Source organism: Sarcophilus harrisii, chromosome 1 (assembly GCF_902635505.1).
Source record: "Sarcophilus harrisii chromosome 1, mSarHar1.11, whole genome shotgun sequence".
Lineage (NCBI taxonomy): Eukaryota > Metazoa > Chordata > Mammalia > Dasyuromorphia > Dasyuridae > Sarcophilus > Sarcophilus harrisii.
Window position 1 is genome coordinate 302,431,208 of NC_045426.1, and position 16,626 is coordinate 302,447,833.

The window sequence follows — 16,626 nt, forward strand, 5'->3', positions numbered from 1 at the left end:
ATTGGATTCAGAAGGTAAATAACCTGAGAAGAAAAACAAATATGTAATCCGTTCATACTCATTTCTCAGTGTTCCTTCTCTTGCTGTAGCTGATTCTGTCCATCATTAATCAATTGGAACTGAATTAGATCTTCTTTGTTGAAGATATCCACTTCCATCAGAATACATCCTCATACGTATTGTTGTTGAAGTATATAATGATCTCCTGGTTCTGCTCATTTTACTCAACATCAGTTCATTTAAGTCTTTCCAAGCCTCTCTTTACTCATCCTGCTGGTCATTTCTTACAGAATAATAATAATATTCCATAACATTCATATACCACAATTTACCCAGATATTCTCCATTCATTTTCCAGTTTCTAGCCACCACAAAAAAGGCTGCCACAAACATTTTGGCACATACAGGGCCCTTTCCCTTCTTTAGTATCTCTTTGGGATATAAGCCCAGTAGTAACACTGCTGGATCAAAGAGCATGCACAGTTTGATAACTTTTTGGGCATAATTCCAGATTGATCTCCAGAATGGTTGGATTTGTTCACAACTTTACCATCAGTGTCCCAGATTTCCCGCATCTTCTACAACATTCATCATTATTTTTTCCTGTCATCTTAGCTAATCTGACAGATGTGTAGTGGTATCTCAGAGTTGTCTTAATTTGCATTTCTCTGATTAATTGTGATTTGGAACACTCTTGGAACTTTGGAACACTCTTTCATATGAGTGGAAATAGTTTCAATTTCATCATCTGAAAATTGTTCATATCCTTTGACTATTTTATCAATTGGAGAATGGCTTGATTTCTTATAAATTGGAGTCAATTCTCTATATATTTTGGAAATGAGGCCTTTAACAGAACCTTTAATTGTAAAAATCTTTTCCCAGTTTATTGCTTCCCTTCTAATCTTATTTGCATTTGTTTTGTTTGTACAAAGGCTTTTTAATTTGATATAATCAAAATTTCCTATTTTGTGATTAATAATGATCTCTAGTTCTTCTTTGGTCACGAATTCCTTCCTTTTCCACAAGTCTGAGAGGTAAACTATCCTATGTTCTCCTAATTTATATATAATCTTGTTCTTTATGCTTAAATCATGAACCCATTTTAATCTTATCTTGGTGAACAGTGTTAAGTGTGGGACCATGCTTAGTTTCTTGCCATACTAATTTCCAGTTGTTCCAGCAGTTTTTATCAGATAATGAATTCTAATCCCAAAAGTTGGGATCTTTGTGTTTGTCAAACACTAGATTGCTATAGTTATTGACTATTTTGTCCTGTGATCGTAACCAATTCCACTGATCAACTAATCTATTTCTTAGCCAATACCAAATGGTTTTGGTGACTGCTGCTTTATAATATAGTTTTAGATCAAGTACACCTAGGTCATCTTCATTGATTTTTTTTTTTTCATTAATTCCCTTGAAATTCTCAACCTTTGTTCTTCCATATGAATTTTGTTGTTATTTTTTCTAGGACATTAAAATAGTTTCGTGGGAGTCTGATTGGTATAGCACTAAATAAATAGATTAGTTTAGGGAGTATTGTCATCTTTATTATATTCACTTGGCCTATCCAAGAGCACTTAATATTTTTCCAATTATTTAAATCTGACTTTATTTGTGTGGAAAGTGTTTTGTAATTTTGCTCATATAATTTCTGACTTTCCTTTGGTAGATAGATTCCCAAATATTTTATGCTATCGCCAGTTATTTTGAATGGAATTTCTCTTTGTATCTCGCTACTGGATTTTGTTAGTGATGTATAAAAATTTTTTTTAAATTGCTGAGGATTCATGTGGATTTATTTTGTATCCTGCAACTTTGCTAAAGTTATGAATTATTTCTAAAAGCTTTTTAGTAGAATCTCTGGGGTTCTCTAAGTATACCATCATATCATCTGCAAAAAGTGATAATTTGGTTTCCTCATTACCTACTCTAAATCCTTTAATCTCTTTCTCAACTCTTATTGCCAAGGCTAGCATTTCTAATACAATATTAAATAATAATGGTAATAGTGGGCAACCTTGTTTCACTCCTGATCTTATTGGGAATGGTTGCAGTTTGTCCCCATTACATACAATGCTTACTCACAGTTTTAAATATAAGCTCCTGACTATTTTAAGGAAAAGTCCATTTATTCCTATACTCTCAAGTGTTTTTTATTAGGAATGGATGTTGGATTTTATCAGATGTTTTTTCTGCATCTATTGAGATGATCATATGGTTTTTGTTAATTTGATTATTGATATAGTCAATTATGCTAATAGTTTTCGTAATGTTGAACCAGCCCTGCATTCCTGGTATAAATTCTAGTTGGTCATGGTGTATTATCCTGAGGATGATTTTATGTAATCTTTTTGGTGATATTTCATTTAAGATTTTAGCATCAATATTCATTAGGGAGATTGGTCTATAATTTTCTTTCTCTGTTTTCAACCTACCAGGTTTAGATATCAGTACCATGTCTGTGTCATAAAATGAATTTAGTAGGACTCCTTCAATCCCTTTTATTTCAAATAGTTTATATAGCATTGGAGTTAATTATTCTTTTAATGTTTGGTAGAATTCACATGTAAATCCATCTGGTCCTGGGGATTTTTTCTTAGGGAGTTTATTAATAGCTTGTTCTATTTCTTTTTCTAAGATGGGACTGTTTAACCAATTTACTTCTTTCTCTGTTAATCTGGGCAAGCTATATTTTTGAAGGTATTCTTCCATTTCAATTAAGTTATAGAATTTATTGGCATAAAGCTGGGCAAAGTAACTCCTAATTATTGTTCTAATTTTCTCTTCATTGGTGGCTAGTTCAACCTTTTCATTTTTAAAACTAACAATTTGATTTTCCTCTTTTTTTAAATCAGATTTGCTAAGGGTTTATCTATTTTGTTGGTTTTTTCATAGAACCAACTCTTAGTTTTATTAATTAATTCAATAGTTTTTTTTTTTTTTTTTTACTTTCAATTTTATTCATCTCTCTTTTTATTTTTAGAATTTCAAGTTTAGTGTGTGACTGGGAGTTTTTAATTTGTTCCTTTTCTAGCATTTTTAGTTGTAAGCCCAATTCATTGACCTTCTCTTTCTCTATTTTATAGAGATATAAAATTTCCCCTCATTACCACCTTGGCTGCTTCCCACACATTTTGGCATGACGTCTCATTATTGTCATTCTCTTGGGTGAAATTATTAATTGTGTCTATGATTTGCTGTTTCACCCAATCATTCTTTAGGATGAGATTATTTAGTTTCCAATTACCTTTTGGTCTATTTCCCCCTGGCTTTGTATTGAATGTAATTTTTATTGCATTGTGATCTGAGAAGGATGCATTTACTAGTTCTGCCTTTCTGCATTTGAATTTGAGGTCTTTATGTCCTAATATATGGTTAGTTTTTGTATAGGTTCCATGAACTGCTGAGAAGAAAGTGTACTTCTTTCTGTCTCCATTTAGTTTTCTCCAAAGATCTATCATATCTAACTTTTCAAGTATTCTATTTACCTCTTTGACTTCTTCCTTATTTATTTCGTGGTTTGATTTATCTAATTTTGAGAGTGCAAGGTTGAGATCTCCCACTATTATAATTTTGCTGTCTATTTCTTCTTGCAGCTCTCTTAATTTCTCTTTTTAAGAATTTAGATGCTTAAGTTATATTTTAATATATTTAACATCTACTGGTCATCCTGCCATCTAGGGGAGGGGGTGTGGGGGGGTAAGAGGTGAAAAATCGGAACAAGAGGTTTGGCAATTGTTAATCCTGTAAAGTTACCCATGTATATATCCTGTAAATAAAAGGCTATTAAATAAAAAAAAAAAAAAAAAAAAAAAAAGAATTTAGATGCTATACCACTTGGTGCATATATGTTTAATATTGATATTGCTTCATTATCTGTGCTACCCTTTAGCAAGTTATAGTGCCCTTCCTTATCTCTTTTAATTAGATCAATTTTTGCTTTTGCTTGATCTGAGATGAGGATGGCTACCCCTGCTTTTTTTTTTATTTTCACCTGAAGCATAGTAAATTCTCCTCCAAACTTTTACCTTTACTCTGTATGTATCGCCTTGCTTCAAGTGTGTTTCCTATAAACAACATATTGTAGGATTCTGGCTTTTAATCCAGTCTGCTAACCGCTTCCTCTTTATGGGGGAGTTTACCCCATTCACATTTATGGTTAAAATTACCAATTCTGTATTATTTGCCATCTTGTTAACCCCTACTTATGCTTTTCTCCTTTCCTTCCCCTTTACCCCTCTCCCCAGTATTAAACTTGTGAACATCACTTGCTTCTCACAGCCCTCCCTTTTTAGTATCCCTCCTCTCACCTTAGAGTTCCCCCCCCCTTTACTCCTTTTCTTCACAATTTCTATATTCCTTTCCCCTTAGCTTACTCCTTCCCTTATCACTTTTCCCCTCCCACTTTTCAATGAGGTGGAAGAAGTTTCACCATAAATCAAATATGTCTAATATTTTTCTCTTTAAACCAATTAAATAAGATACACACTATGTTCATCCCTCTCCATTCTTTCTCTCAGATATAATAGGTTTCCTTTGCCTCTTCATGAGATACAGTACCCCCATTTTATCCTTTTTCTGGTACAATTTACTTTTCACTTCTAGTTTCTAGAATAAATTATACATGTGTTCTTTATATATCTTTATAGCAGAAATATAGTTCCCAAGATTTCTTTTTACCTTTTTAGGTTTCTCTTGACTTCTGTATTTGTAGATCAAACTTTTTGTTTAGTTCTGGTTTTTTCATCAGAAATAGATGAAATTCACTTGTTTCGTTGAATGTCCATCTTCTTCCCTGGGGGGAAAAAATGCTCATTTTGGCTGGGTAAGTTATTTTTGGCTGCATTCCAAGTTATTTTGCCTTTTGGAATATCAGATTCCAGGCCCTCTGATCCTTTAATGTGGATGCTGCAGTTATCTTTTTAGTGGCTCCTCTATATTTGAATTGATTTTTTTTAGCAGCTTGCAGTATTTTTTCCTTCGTCTGATAGTTCTGGAATTTGGCCACTTTCCTTCCTTTCCTTCCTTTCCTTCCTTTCCTTCCTTCCTTCCTTCCTTCTTTTTCCTTCCTTTCTTTCCTTCTTTCCTTTCTTTTTTTTTCTTTCCTTTCTTTTTTCTTTTCTTTTCCTTCTTTCCTTCTTTTCTTCCTTCCTTTCTTTCTTTTTATTTACAAGTTATATCCATGGGTAATTTTACAGCATTGACAGTTGCCAAACTTTTTGTTCCAATTTTTCCCCTCCTTCCCTCCACACCCCTCCCCTAGATGGCAGGATGACCAGTACATGTTAAATATATTAAAGTATAAATTAAATACAAAATAAGTGTACATGGCCAAACCATTATTTTGCTGTACAAAAAGAATCGGACTCTGAAATATTGTATAATTAGCCTGTGAAGGAAATCCAAAATGTGGGCAGGCAGAAATATAGGGATTGGGAATTCAATGTAATGGTTCTTAATCATCTCCCAGAGTTCTTTTACTGGGTGTAGGTGTTTCATTTCATTACTGCTCCATTAGAACTAATTTAGTTCATCTCATTGCTGAAGATGGACAGGTCTATCATTATTGATCATCATATAGTATTGTTGAAATATATAATGATCTCCTGGCCCTGCTCATTTCACTCAGTATCAGTTTGTGTAAGTCTCTCCAAGCCTTTCTGAAATCATCCTGTTAGTCATTTCTTACTGAACAATAATTGTCCACTATATTTCTTGGAGTTTTGATTTTAGGGTCCCTTTCAGTAGGTGATTGATGAATTCTTTCAATGTCTATTTTACTCTCTGTTTCTGTATAACATCTGGACAGTTCTCTTTGATAATTTCCTGGAAAATAGTGTCCAGGCTCTTTTTTTCATCATATTTTTCAGGAAGTCCAATAATTCTCAGATTGTCTTTCCTAGATCTGTTTTCCAGGTCTATTGTTTTCCCAAGAAGGTATTTGACATTTTTTTCCATTGTTTCATTTTTTTGGTTTTGCTTGACTGATTCTTGGTGTCTTCTTGAGTCCTTCAATTTCATTTCTTCAATTCTGATTTTTAATGAATTATTTTCTTCACTCTTTTTATATCTTTTTCTAATTGTCCAATTGAGTTTTTAAGTGACTGGTTTTGTTCCATGGAATTTTTTTTCATTTCGCCAATTTTATTTTTTAGAGAGCTATTTTCTTTTTCCAATTCATGAATTCTGTTTTTCAAGGATTTTGTTTCTTTTTCTACTCTGTCTTTAAATTAGTGGGATGACTTATCCAGACTCTCTTGCCAAGCTTCCCTTTCCTTTTCTCATTTTTCTTCTTGCTCTTGTGAGAGCCTTTTTAATTTCTTCTATGAGAGTCTTGTGTGTTGAGGACCAGATTATATCCCCCTTTGCCTACAGCAAGGCAGTATAGTAGCAGGACAGCAATGGCTGTGCTGAGACACTTCAGATGGGTGTGACCAGGTCCCAAGAGACCCTAGCTTTTTGGGGTTATAGTCTTTTCTCCCTGTGTTTTTAGTTTCTCTGCTGGTCTACTGGCTTGCTGCCAAGGCAAAATAGCTATACTGGGTGTAAAGTTCTTTCTGCAGAAACAGCTGAGATCACACACCCCCACCCCCTCAGGTCTGCTTAGTGTGAGCTGCCTGCCTTATTCTCACTGCCTGCCCTCAGTCTGTGCCCAATCTGACCATCCCTACCTGAAAGCAAAAACAGACCTTTTCTGGCGAATTTTGAGCATGTCTTCTGTTGGTAATTATTTGTGGGTTTTTTTTTTTTTAAGTTATGCACTAATTCTGAGGTCTTGTCATGAAATAAATTCTGAGAGCAAAGACAGAGTTTAAGTATATGTGTGTGTCTTCTCCTCCATCTTGACCAGAAGTCCCTGTCCATGTTTTTCGAAAATAATTGAGCTTATTTCTTACAACACAATAAATTCCATCACAATCCTATTCTACAGTTTAGTAGTGTTCCTCAATTAATGAGAATCTCTGCAACTTCCAGTTCTTTGCCACCACAAAGAGAGGTGGTAGAAATATTTTAAGACATATAGGTTCATTTTCTTTTTCCTTTATTATCTTTGCAAATAAAATAAGTAATAGTGTTGCTGGGTCAAATGTTATAGATAGTTTAATAAATAATTCTTTGTCCATAATTCAAGATTACTTTCCAAAGTGGTACAATCAGTTCACAGATTCATCAACAATGAATTAAGGTCCCAATTTTTCTACATCTCTTCCAACATTTATTTCTTTCCTCTTCTATCATTGTAGCTAGTCTGATAGGTGTAAAATGATATTGCATCATTTTAATTTTCATTTTTCTAATCGATAGTGGCCTTTTTTTCATATAACTACAAATTATTGTAGAAATTATAATTTATATTTGTATTATATATAATTACATATAAATTATTAAAGAAATCTTTATAAAAACTCATATACTTTGAACACTTATGAATTAGAGAATGATTCATTTTACAAATTTGACAAAATTCTTTATGTATTTTAGATATGAGACCTTTATCTAATAACCCACTCTCCCCCCATTTTCTGCTTTCCTTCTGATCTAGATTACATTTGTTTTATTTGTACAAAATATTAATGTAATCAAAATTATTTTTACACCTAACTTTGCTATCTCTTGTTTATATATAAATTGTTCATCTACTTATAAGCCTGATAAGTATTATGTTCTTAATTTTTTTAAAAAAATCACCATTTTAACGATATCTTAGTTAGGTGCAAGATATTGGTCTATGCCTAGTTTCTAACATACTGCTTTCTAGTTTTCTCAATAATTTTTGCCAAATATTGAATTCTTATCCCCAGATCAACTATAAAGATATTGTTTATTTGCTGCTATATTCTGTTCCATTAATCTGCCTTTCTAATGTTTTTCAGATGGGCTTTACTTAGATATCTTGCCAGGCTTTCTTTAAACGTATTTTGCCCTCCACTGTTTGTTTTGCTTTTTGAGATGATACTACTCATAATTATCCATCATCTTTTGGACTTAGATTTTACAAACAAGTTCATATACCCAGCATTACTTTTTCTAGACAAAAATCTTTCTCCATTTGACAAGTAAGCCAGGTATTTTTTTTTAATTTAATAGCTTTTTATTTACAGGTTATATGTATGGGTACCTTTACAGCATTAACAATTGCCAAACCTCTTGTTCCAATTTTTTACCTCTTACCCCCCACCCCCTCCCCCAGATGGCAGGATGACCAGTAGATGTTAAATATATTAAAATATAAATTAGATACACAATAAGTATACATGACCAAACCGTTATTTTGCTGTACAAAAAGAATCAGACTCTGAAATATTGTACAATTAGCTTGTGAAGGAAATCATAAATGCAGGTGGGCATAAATATGGGGATTGGGAATTCAATGTAATGGTTTATAGTCATCTCCCAGAGTTCTTTCTCTGGGCGTATAAGCCAGGTATTTTATAACAAAGGCATTTTCTGGGCTTTTTTTGGTGTCTTTGTTGCAACATTTGATTTACACTGTTCAAATTTTGGATTAAAATTGTTATAATCATTGTCATTTCTATTGTGTTTCTCAGGGGTTTTTTTTGTACTCCATTACTTCTTTTGTTTGAGTTGTTCCTCTTGTACTATTCTCTTTAAAAAAAAATTATTGCTTTTTTGTAGTTGTTATCTTAATTCTGATAAGTTAATGTTATGACAGTGAGCTGAAAACCGGTAATTCCCAGTTTTTTTTTTTTTCTATTTTTTAGTACAGCCATTTCATTTTTTGTGATGTTATTTAGTGTTTGCCTTGTCCATTAACTACCAATTTTTTATTCAGAGAAATGTTTCTATACAATCTAAGTCTTTGGCCTCTACCAATTTTTTTCTGAACCATATTTCCCTTAACTTAATTCTTCTGACCTTCACCTTTGTATAGAAATTGGCAAGTCTCAAAATAAATGTTGATTTAATTTGCATAATTATATCAAGCTCTTTGTAAAATTCTTTTTTCATCTTCACCAACTGATGTTAATATATAAGCTACATTTTTTTACGATGGTTTGTGCATATATATTTTTCTTTAGTTCTGCAATATGTGATGACCAGATATTTCACGAAATATTTCTTTTTTTGCATGTGGCCAAATAACACAACCTACTTACTCTGTCACCTTTTTTTGACTTTTTCCAACCAACATTTGTGAACCATCTTTTCATTTAGTGATAATTTCCTTCTTCCTTTAAATTTCTATTTATAGAAAGAATGTCAAGAGTGATATATCTTAGAATGTCTTAGAAACAACATGTCAATTTTTTGGTTAGGTTCAGGATATTATCATCAGAATACCAATGAGTCAAATAAAAATGGCAATTATTAATACTTTCTGCTACCTTTTCACCACTCTGCCAGTGTTTGGAGAAGCAGAAAGACTGAAAAGACTGGAATTGAGGAAAATCTTACCAGGATACTTGAGTCTTTCAGAGCTTACACTTCACTGGCATTACCTTTGAACCCAAGATTATCTCTTTGTCATGTAAAGCTATCATAGTTTTAAATTTAAAATTCTCACAAAATTCAGAAATAGATTATGGAACATGTCAGGAAATTTGTAAATCAGATACCATAATTTACAGCTTTAAGGGACCTCAGATGTCATCTAATCCCAGTCCCTCACTTTACAGAAGGAAATAAAACCCTTAGGTATTAAATAATTTGCCTAAGGATTTCTTCCAGGTCCTCCCACTCTTTGCCTATTGCTTTTTTTAGCCAAAAATGGCTCCAGAAAAGAACTTTTCTTTTTTAAAGGGGTCACTCGAATATATTTTTATCTATGAGATAGGGGCAGGGGAGATCCTGAAACTGTCCTAACTTTAGGGTAAATGCTTGAGATCTCCTTGAAGGGGAAAAATTCCTTAAATTCTCCTGGAGAGGCCTGCCTCAGAGAATCAAGATAAAATGGTTTCATTCTGTTATCTGGGCAGGACTAGTTGAGTCCAGGATCATTCCTACTTAGCCCAAGTTGGAGATCTAGATTTCTGTCAACTTCTATTGAGTTAGAGATTAGTCTAGGACTACTCATTCAATTGGAAAGTTTCTATTCAATTCAAAGATCTCCATCTGATTTCAATTCAAATTGCCCCCAGCCCCTAGTCAAAGTTTCAAATTCCTTATAAAAAGGGGCAACTTGGGGCACTTTCTTCCAGAGACCAAAGGAGGACAATGCTTTGTCAAGAACCCTTCTCTCTCCCTGGCATAGTCAGGTTTGGCAGGATCCCTACCTGCTGAGAAGATAATCTCTTTTCAGTGTTAACCTCTCTTTATCTCTCTCACCAACTTTTCTGTCAGAACTTGACAGAGGGCCAAAAGCAGGAATCATGGCAGACCAAGGGATCTCTCCTTGGTATAGCTGCCTGCGAGGACCCCCTGCCTGCTGTGAAGAGACTCCCTCTTCTCAGAAGTAACACCCCTCTTTATCCTTCTGCCAAGATTTCTTTGCTAGGAGATTTCTCTGCTAAGAACTCTCTCTCTCTCTCTCTCTGTTGGCACCTTGCCACTGAGGAAGTCAGTCCTCCTAGTAAAGGCTGACTTCTCAGGGCCAATAATTAACTTCTTTTTGCCAGTCTAACTTTTCAGGTTCGTAAATTCTTTTATGAAGAACCTGTGCCAACCAGAAGGGATTCCCACAACTCTCTGCCCTATGCCGAACCTCATCATATGGAACAAATAGTTTAATGTTAAAATTTATCACAATAAGTTTTACTGGTACTTAAGGAATATTGCTAATAAAGTCACCAAGTTCCTGAACCTTTTAAAGTATCTTTTCAGTTAGTTTTCATTAAGTATTTAAAGCAACAAGTCTTTATTAGAAAGAAAAATCAAAAGGTTTCTGTTCTCTATCAACCATTTGTTCTCACCACCTTAATTTTTTTTTATATTGTTTTAGTCCATTTATTAAATAGATGCTACCAGGTAATTTGACTTTTACTGATAACTTTCTCAAATCAGAGCTAAATTATTGTGGCCTGCAGTTTTGAGGCCAAATATTCACTCCTGTGTCCAAACACAAGGGTATTTGGTAACAAAGGGTAACTTGAGGATATTAGCTTTTCTGAATTTCCTTGTTTTTATAGGTTTAAGTTGACTACTTAATGATATTTGAATAGTACATACCAGATTTTTTGCCCAAACACTGCCTCTTCTGTGTTAACTCTATGGCTATCTTTCCTTTTTTTAATCTATGCTACCTCAGATACTTTTCTTACCTTGACTATTCTCGAGTCTTGAGATTGTCTTCTTTCTCAAGGATTTTTAAAAAATTTCCTTTACCTTATTTTTTGCCTTAATATATACCTTTATTCCTTTGAGCTAATGCTTTTAAAATATTCTTTGTTTCTCTACTTCTGTTGCTGTCTTTGGTTTGCTAAATCTCTGCCAATAGCTCTCTTTGTCTTTTCACCCACTCATATTTCCACATTTTATTCTAAGCATAGCTGAGCCATTCATTAGCACTTTATTTCCTCCTATCCTTTAGACTGGAAAACCACTACCATCACTATCCATAAAAGTATAATTTCGGGCCAACCTGTTTATTTCCAGCTAATGTGGTCTTATGCCATTCATTCTATTTGCCAATATCACTTCTATCTTGTTTTTCTTCACGTGTATCTTGTAAATTCCTCAAGCAAGAAAATTTGTTTTGTTCAGACTTGACAAATTTATGCTAAACTGTTCTATATTCTTTAGGTGCCATTTAATGTTTTCTGTTGTTTATACTTTGTTCTTAAAGAGGACCATGACATCAGGGAGGTGATGCCATGACATGCAAGTGAATTGGATTTTAGTTAAGGAGGGCTGTGCAAGGTCACTTGCCTCTCTTTCCCTTCCAAGGCCATCTGGTTCCAGGGGCCAGATACAGATCAGGATGACTGAAGAAGGCCCTGAATGCAGTGGAAGTGGAAGTCCTTGGTTTTTTTAAGCTTAAGTTTTTTAACATGTTTTAGTTCGACAGAGGCCATACCCATTCAGTGATTAAAGGCTGTGCACCAAAAAATTGTCTTTTTTAGAGCCACATCAGAGAAATCTTTCAAACGAATTTTAACAATAATAGTTGTAAAATTGGCAGTCCATATTAGCTTTGTTTTGTTTCTAAAATAACATTAATTTCCCTTTGGAGAACACAACACAAAAATTAGTTGCAATATACAAAAATATAAACATAAAAATCTTTAAAAAAAATTTTTTTTTTATTTTGTAGAGAGGAAACATGAAATAGTTGAATATAACATTGGTCTTAAAACTGGAACTACCTGGGTTTGTTTTTTAGCCCTGGTATGTCTGATTGACTATATAACCATGGAGAAGTCACTTAACCTCTCTCTGTGTTGTAAGTAATTCTCAATACTACAGAAGATGCATCGGTGGGAATTTCCTCTTCTAGGAATTATCTAATTCCAACAGGTTTTTAGGTCCAGTCCCTGAACCTAGGGAATTTTTTCCCTATATACCTTGCATTAAATCTTTTGTTTCCCAGTTTCTTAAAGGACTCATAAAGTAGAAAGTATAATCAATAACAAATATAAGAAGAAATAAACAGAAAAATATTTAAAATTCAGCACTGGAGAAACAATGTAATTATTTAAATGTCAGTAGTTGAACAAAAATCAATATTTCTAAAGTAAAGAGAGATCTTAAAACAGTAGGTAGGTACTACAGAGTAGATAGGAAATTGTTTAGCAAACACAATACCACTACAAGCACCTTGCTTCTGCTGGGTTTTTAGTTTGTTTGTATTTTTTAAGTTAACTTTGAAGATTAAATTCTTTTGTTGTTTTTTAGAAGCTTTTCAACTTCTTAGTTATGGGAAGCATTTAATACAAGGAGATTATAAAAACATTTGAAATAAGATTCAATAACTGATTAAATGTTTTTCCAACAATACTATATGATGACCAGTTCTGATGGACCAGGCCATCCTCAGCAACGAGATCAACCAAATCATTTCCAATGGAGCAGTAATGAACTGAACCAGCTATGCCCAGAAAAAGAACTCTGGGACATGACTAAAAACCATAACATTGAATTCCCAATCCCTATATTTATGCACACCTGCATTTTTGATTTCCTTCACAAGCTAATTGTACAATATTTCAGAGTCTGATTCTTTTTGTACAGCAAACTAACGTTTTGGTCATGTATACTTATTGTGTATCTAATTTATATTTTAATATATTTAACATCTACTGGTCATCCTGCCATCTGGGGGAGAGGGTGGGGGGGGTAAGAGGTGAAAAATTGGAACAAGAGGTTTGGCAATTGTTAATGCTGTAAAGTTACCCATGCATATATCCTGTAAATAAAAGGCTATTAAATTTAAAAAAAAAAATGTTTTTCTCAGAAATTGGTCTGTGTTTTTGTACTCACAAGCCCACATTTTTTTTTAGAAAAATAAAAAATACTTTTGAACTTTGTGATTAAAGAATAGTATTTTTATATATGTTTCATCAAGAAAGGGAGATACCTGTGACCTCTATTAACTCAATATAAATTTTTGGTAAAGAAAACTATTTGCAATTCTGGTATATGTGATAGTGCCTGTATTAAAAAAAACATGGTCTGGAATTCAGGCCAATTAGGAAAAATGACTCTAATAACCATATTATAGTAAATATAACTTCAGCTTCTTCAAATAAAGTCTTTAGTTTAGAAATCAACAGTTTTTTTATGGAATTCTGACTGTGACTTTGACCAAGTATACTTATTTGCACAAAGAAAATGTACTTTCTATTGACAAGATTTTCTGATAATACAAATCCTGTGTGAAGCTAAAAATGTTAATTTTATAGTCTTTTTTGGAAACTAAGTAGTGTGAATTTATTGTTTATTTTTATTCCTTAAAAATAAAAATGTTTTTCTTAAAAATATCAAAGGGTGATGAGTTTTATTATATTGATAAACTTCTTGACTGCATGGTTTGTACAAAAGCTACTTTTTCATCTTTAGTTGCTAACACGGTGCATTGTTCCTAATGAATCTCTAATAAATATTTGACAAAACGTTAAGATTCTTACAAAAATACTTTTTTTTCATTATAAATGCCTCATTTCACATGTCTCAGTGGGATGATTACTGGTCAATCTTAGTTGAGAATTCTTATTTTTTTCATTAGTAATGATGAAAGTGCATTGACATGTTCACTTGCTTGCTTTTTATATCCAGTAGCATTTACTTGCCTAATGGCTGTAACAAAGTAAAATAAAATAAAATTAAAAAAATAAAAAAAAACACCTGCAATAATAATCTGTATTATTTTACAGATAAAAGCTAATTTATTAATGGGGAATAGATCTAAGATACTGGCAGCCAGAAGGAAAGTGAAGAATGAAGGCTTCAATACTGCTATCCTTTCCCATATGACACTCAAGCACTCTTTCACATCTCTCTTTTACGTACCACATGGAGATATATTTGTCCTTATTGTCTAATATGATGCAATATTAGGTTTTCAGTATGTGGGCATGGATGGAGAAATTAGCAACTAGTCACCAAAAGTCACACAAAACTTTCATAATTGTTTATGAATTTGCCTCTTAGAATATATGTTCTTCTCAATGCCTTTACTTTACATTCTGTTTATAATTATTGTATGTCACAGTCTGTCTGTTTTGTTTTTCATCCTTGGTCCCTCATTATATAGCATAGTGTTTTGTATGTAAAAGATGCTCAGAATTTTTTGGCTAAATGAACAAGACATGTTGGAGAATAGTAAAATAATTGTTATTTTGAGGAATATCGTTTGTAAGATAAAATATTTAAGCAATGATAAGTTTAATGAAAAGATAACTTATCTCTCTCTAGTCAGAACTATATCTACCTTTTATAAAATATGGAACATTTTATCTTAGAACATAATAGCTAAAACGTGGGATGTAAAAATTGAATGGTAGTATAAAATCCCATATTGTTGGTTTGTTATCTTAATAATAGATTCATGAATCTTAATAATAGATTCATGAATATATCAACATTCATGAATATGTCAACAATTCATTTTGATGAATATATCATCAAATAAAAGTGTCTATTACAGATGATATAAAGGGTAACTAAAATGACCAATATATAGTCTGTAACCTTGTTTCAGTATTGCAGTTAGGATAATAAAAATATTAAATGTTTGAAAAACCAAGTAATCATAAGAACATCAACATTCATGTTCTATAAATGTGAAATAACTGAGATATTTCCATTTAGATACTTTTGTATCACAAGATGTCTTTTTAAAAAAGTATTTTTCCTTTGTTGCTTCTTTTTTTGCCTCCATTCTTCTCCTTGGGCTCCAAAGTAACAATAAAACTGATGTCAGAAGTTCCCCAACAGGCTTCTGTCAAACTTTTAAAAGATTAGTCCCTGTTTAAATCCAAGTTGTTCTCTCACTCCCTCTTCCTTTCAAAATTCCTCTTTTGTTGGAAATTGCCTCAAATTCTGAAAAGTATTACTTTGTTTACCATGGCTAAATGCTAAAATTAAAATGTACACCCATTTTGATTCTACAGGTCACTTCCTGAGATTATTTTTGTTCCCAGTAAAATACAATGGGAACATATTATCCCTAATAAGCTAAATATTATCAGAAGAGATCTTCATGTTTGGAACACTATCAGTCCAAAGGATCCTAAAATATTTTAGCATGAAAAGAATGTTCCAATAATTAAAAGGCCAATAGAATTTTATTTGGCCTTCTATCATATCAGTGACCAGCAAGAATCTTTTTCTATTACTCCAAACTGGATATCAATGAGGTTTTATGGCCCCTAAGGGTCTCAGACTCTTTGAATTTATAATAGAAAAGACTTTAATAGTGTGGTCATCAGATCCAGCTTCCTGTGATGTTATAGTTGGAAGGGAAGATCTGGTCTTGGAAATGTATCAGAAGGTCAGAGAATATATATTTTTAAAATTTTTAAAAACTCATCTATTGACTTCAATGATCCTTATTTCAGTTGTAACTCAAGATTATGAATCAGCATCTTAAAGTAATTTTAAAATTTATTTAAAGGTGTATATAATTTGTAAGAAAATTATCTTTTACAAGTAATTCATGTTTTCTTCTTGAAATAAATTACTTTTCAATATAAAAATGTTTTGAAACATTAAAATAATTGCTTAACATCTAAGTTTACAATGGTGTATATATCTCAGAATTTATATATTTCATATTAAAGCCACATTTTATATTGGCTGGAATTCTTAACAGAATATTAGAGTCCTATTAAACAAAATTGATTTCTTCATTTAATGGCATACTTAGTATTTTCAACCAGCTTTTAAGATTTGGCATCTTAGATAAAAAATTATAAAAAGCATTTTAGAAATTTCAGAATGAAATGTGGTATTATTTCTATTCAACAATAATTAGACTTTAGACTAAAAAATCAATTCATATTTGAGGGATTCTAATATTTCAGAAAGCACATAGAAATGTCAGTCTTATTCTTATTATGCAAGCTTTAATTATTAAAGACTATGAATTTATTCATTCCAGAGGAAAGAATACAAAATTAAGTTAATTTTTCCATAAGAAAAGTTTTTTTTCATTAAATAGTCTTTTGAAGGAATTTTTCTTTTCTAATTCCCAAATTTTAACTTAAATATATACCCTTTTGT

The 16,626-nt window shown here is 32.3% G+C and overlaps 1 protein-coding gene across 6 annotated transcripts in view; it reads left to right on the forward strand.

Moving 5' to 3' along the window:
• MRTFB (myocardin related transcription factor B) overlaps nt 1–16,626 on the forward strand; it is a 240,255-nt gene that overhangs the window by 160,745 nt on the left and 62,884 nt on the right. The window lies entirely within an intron of this gene.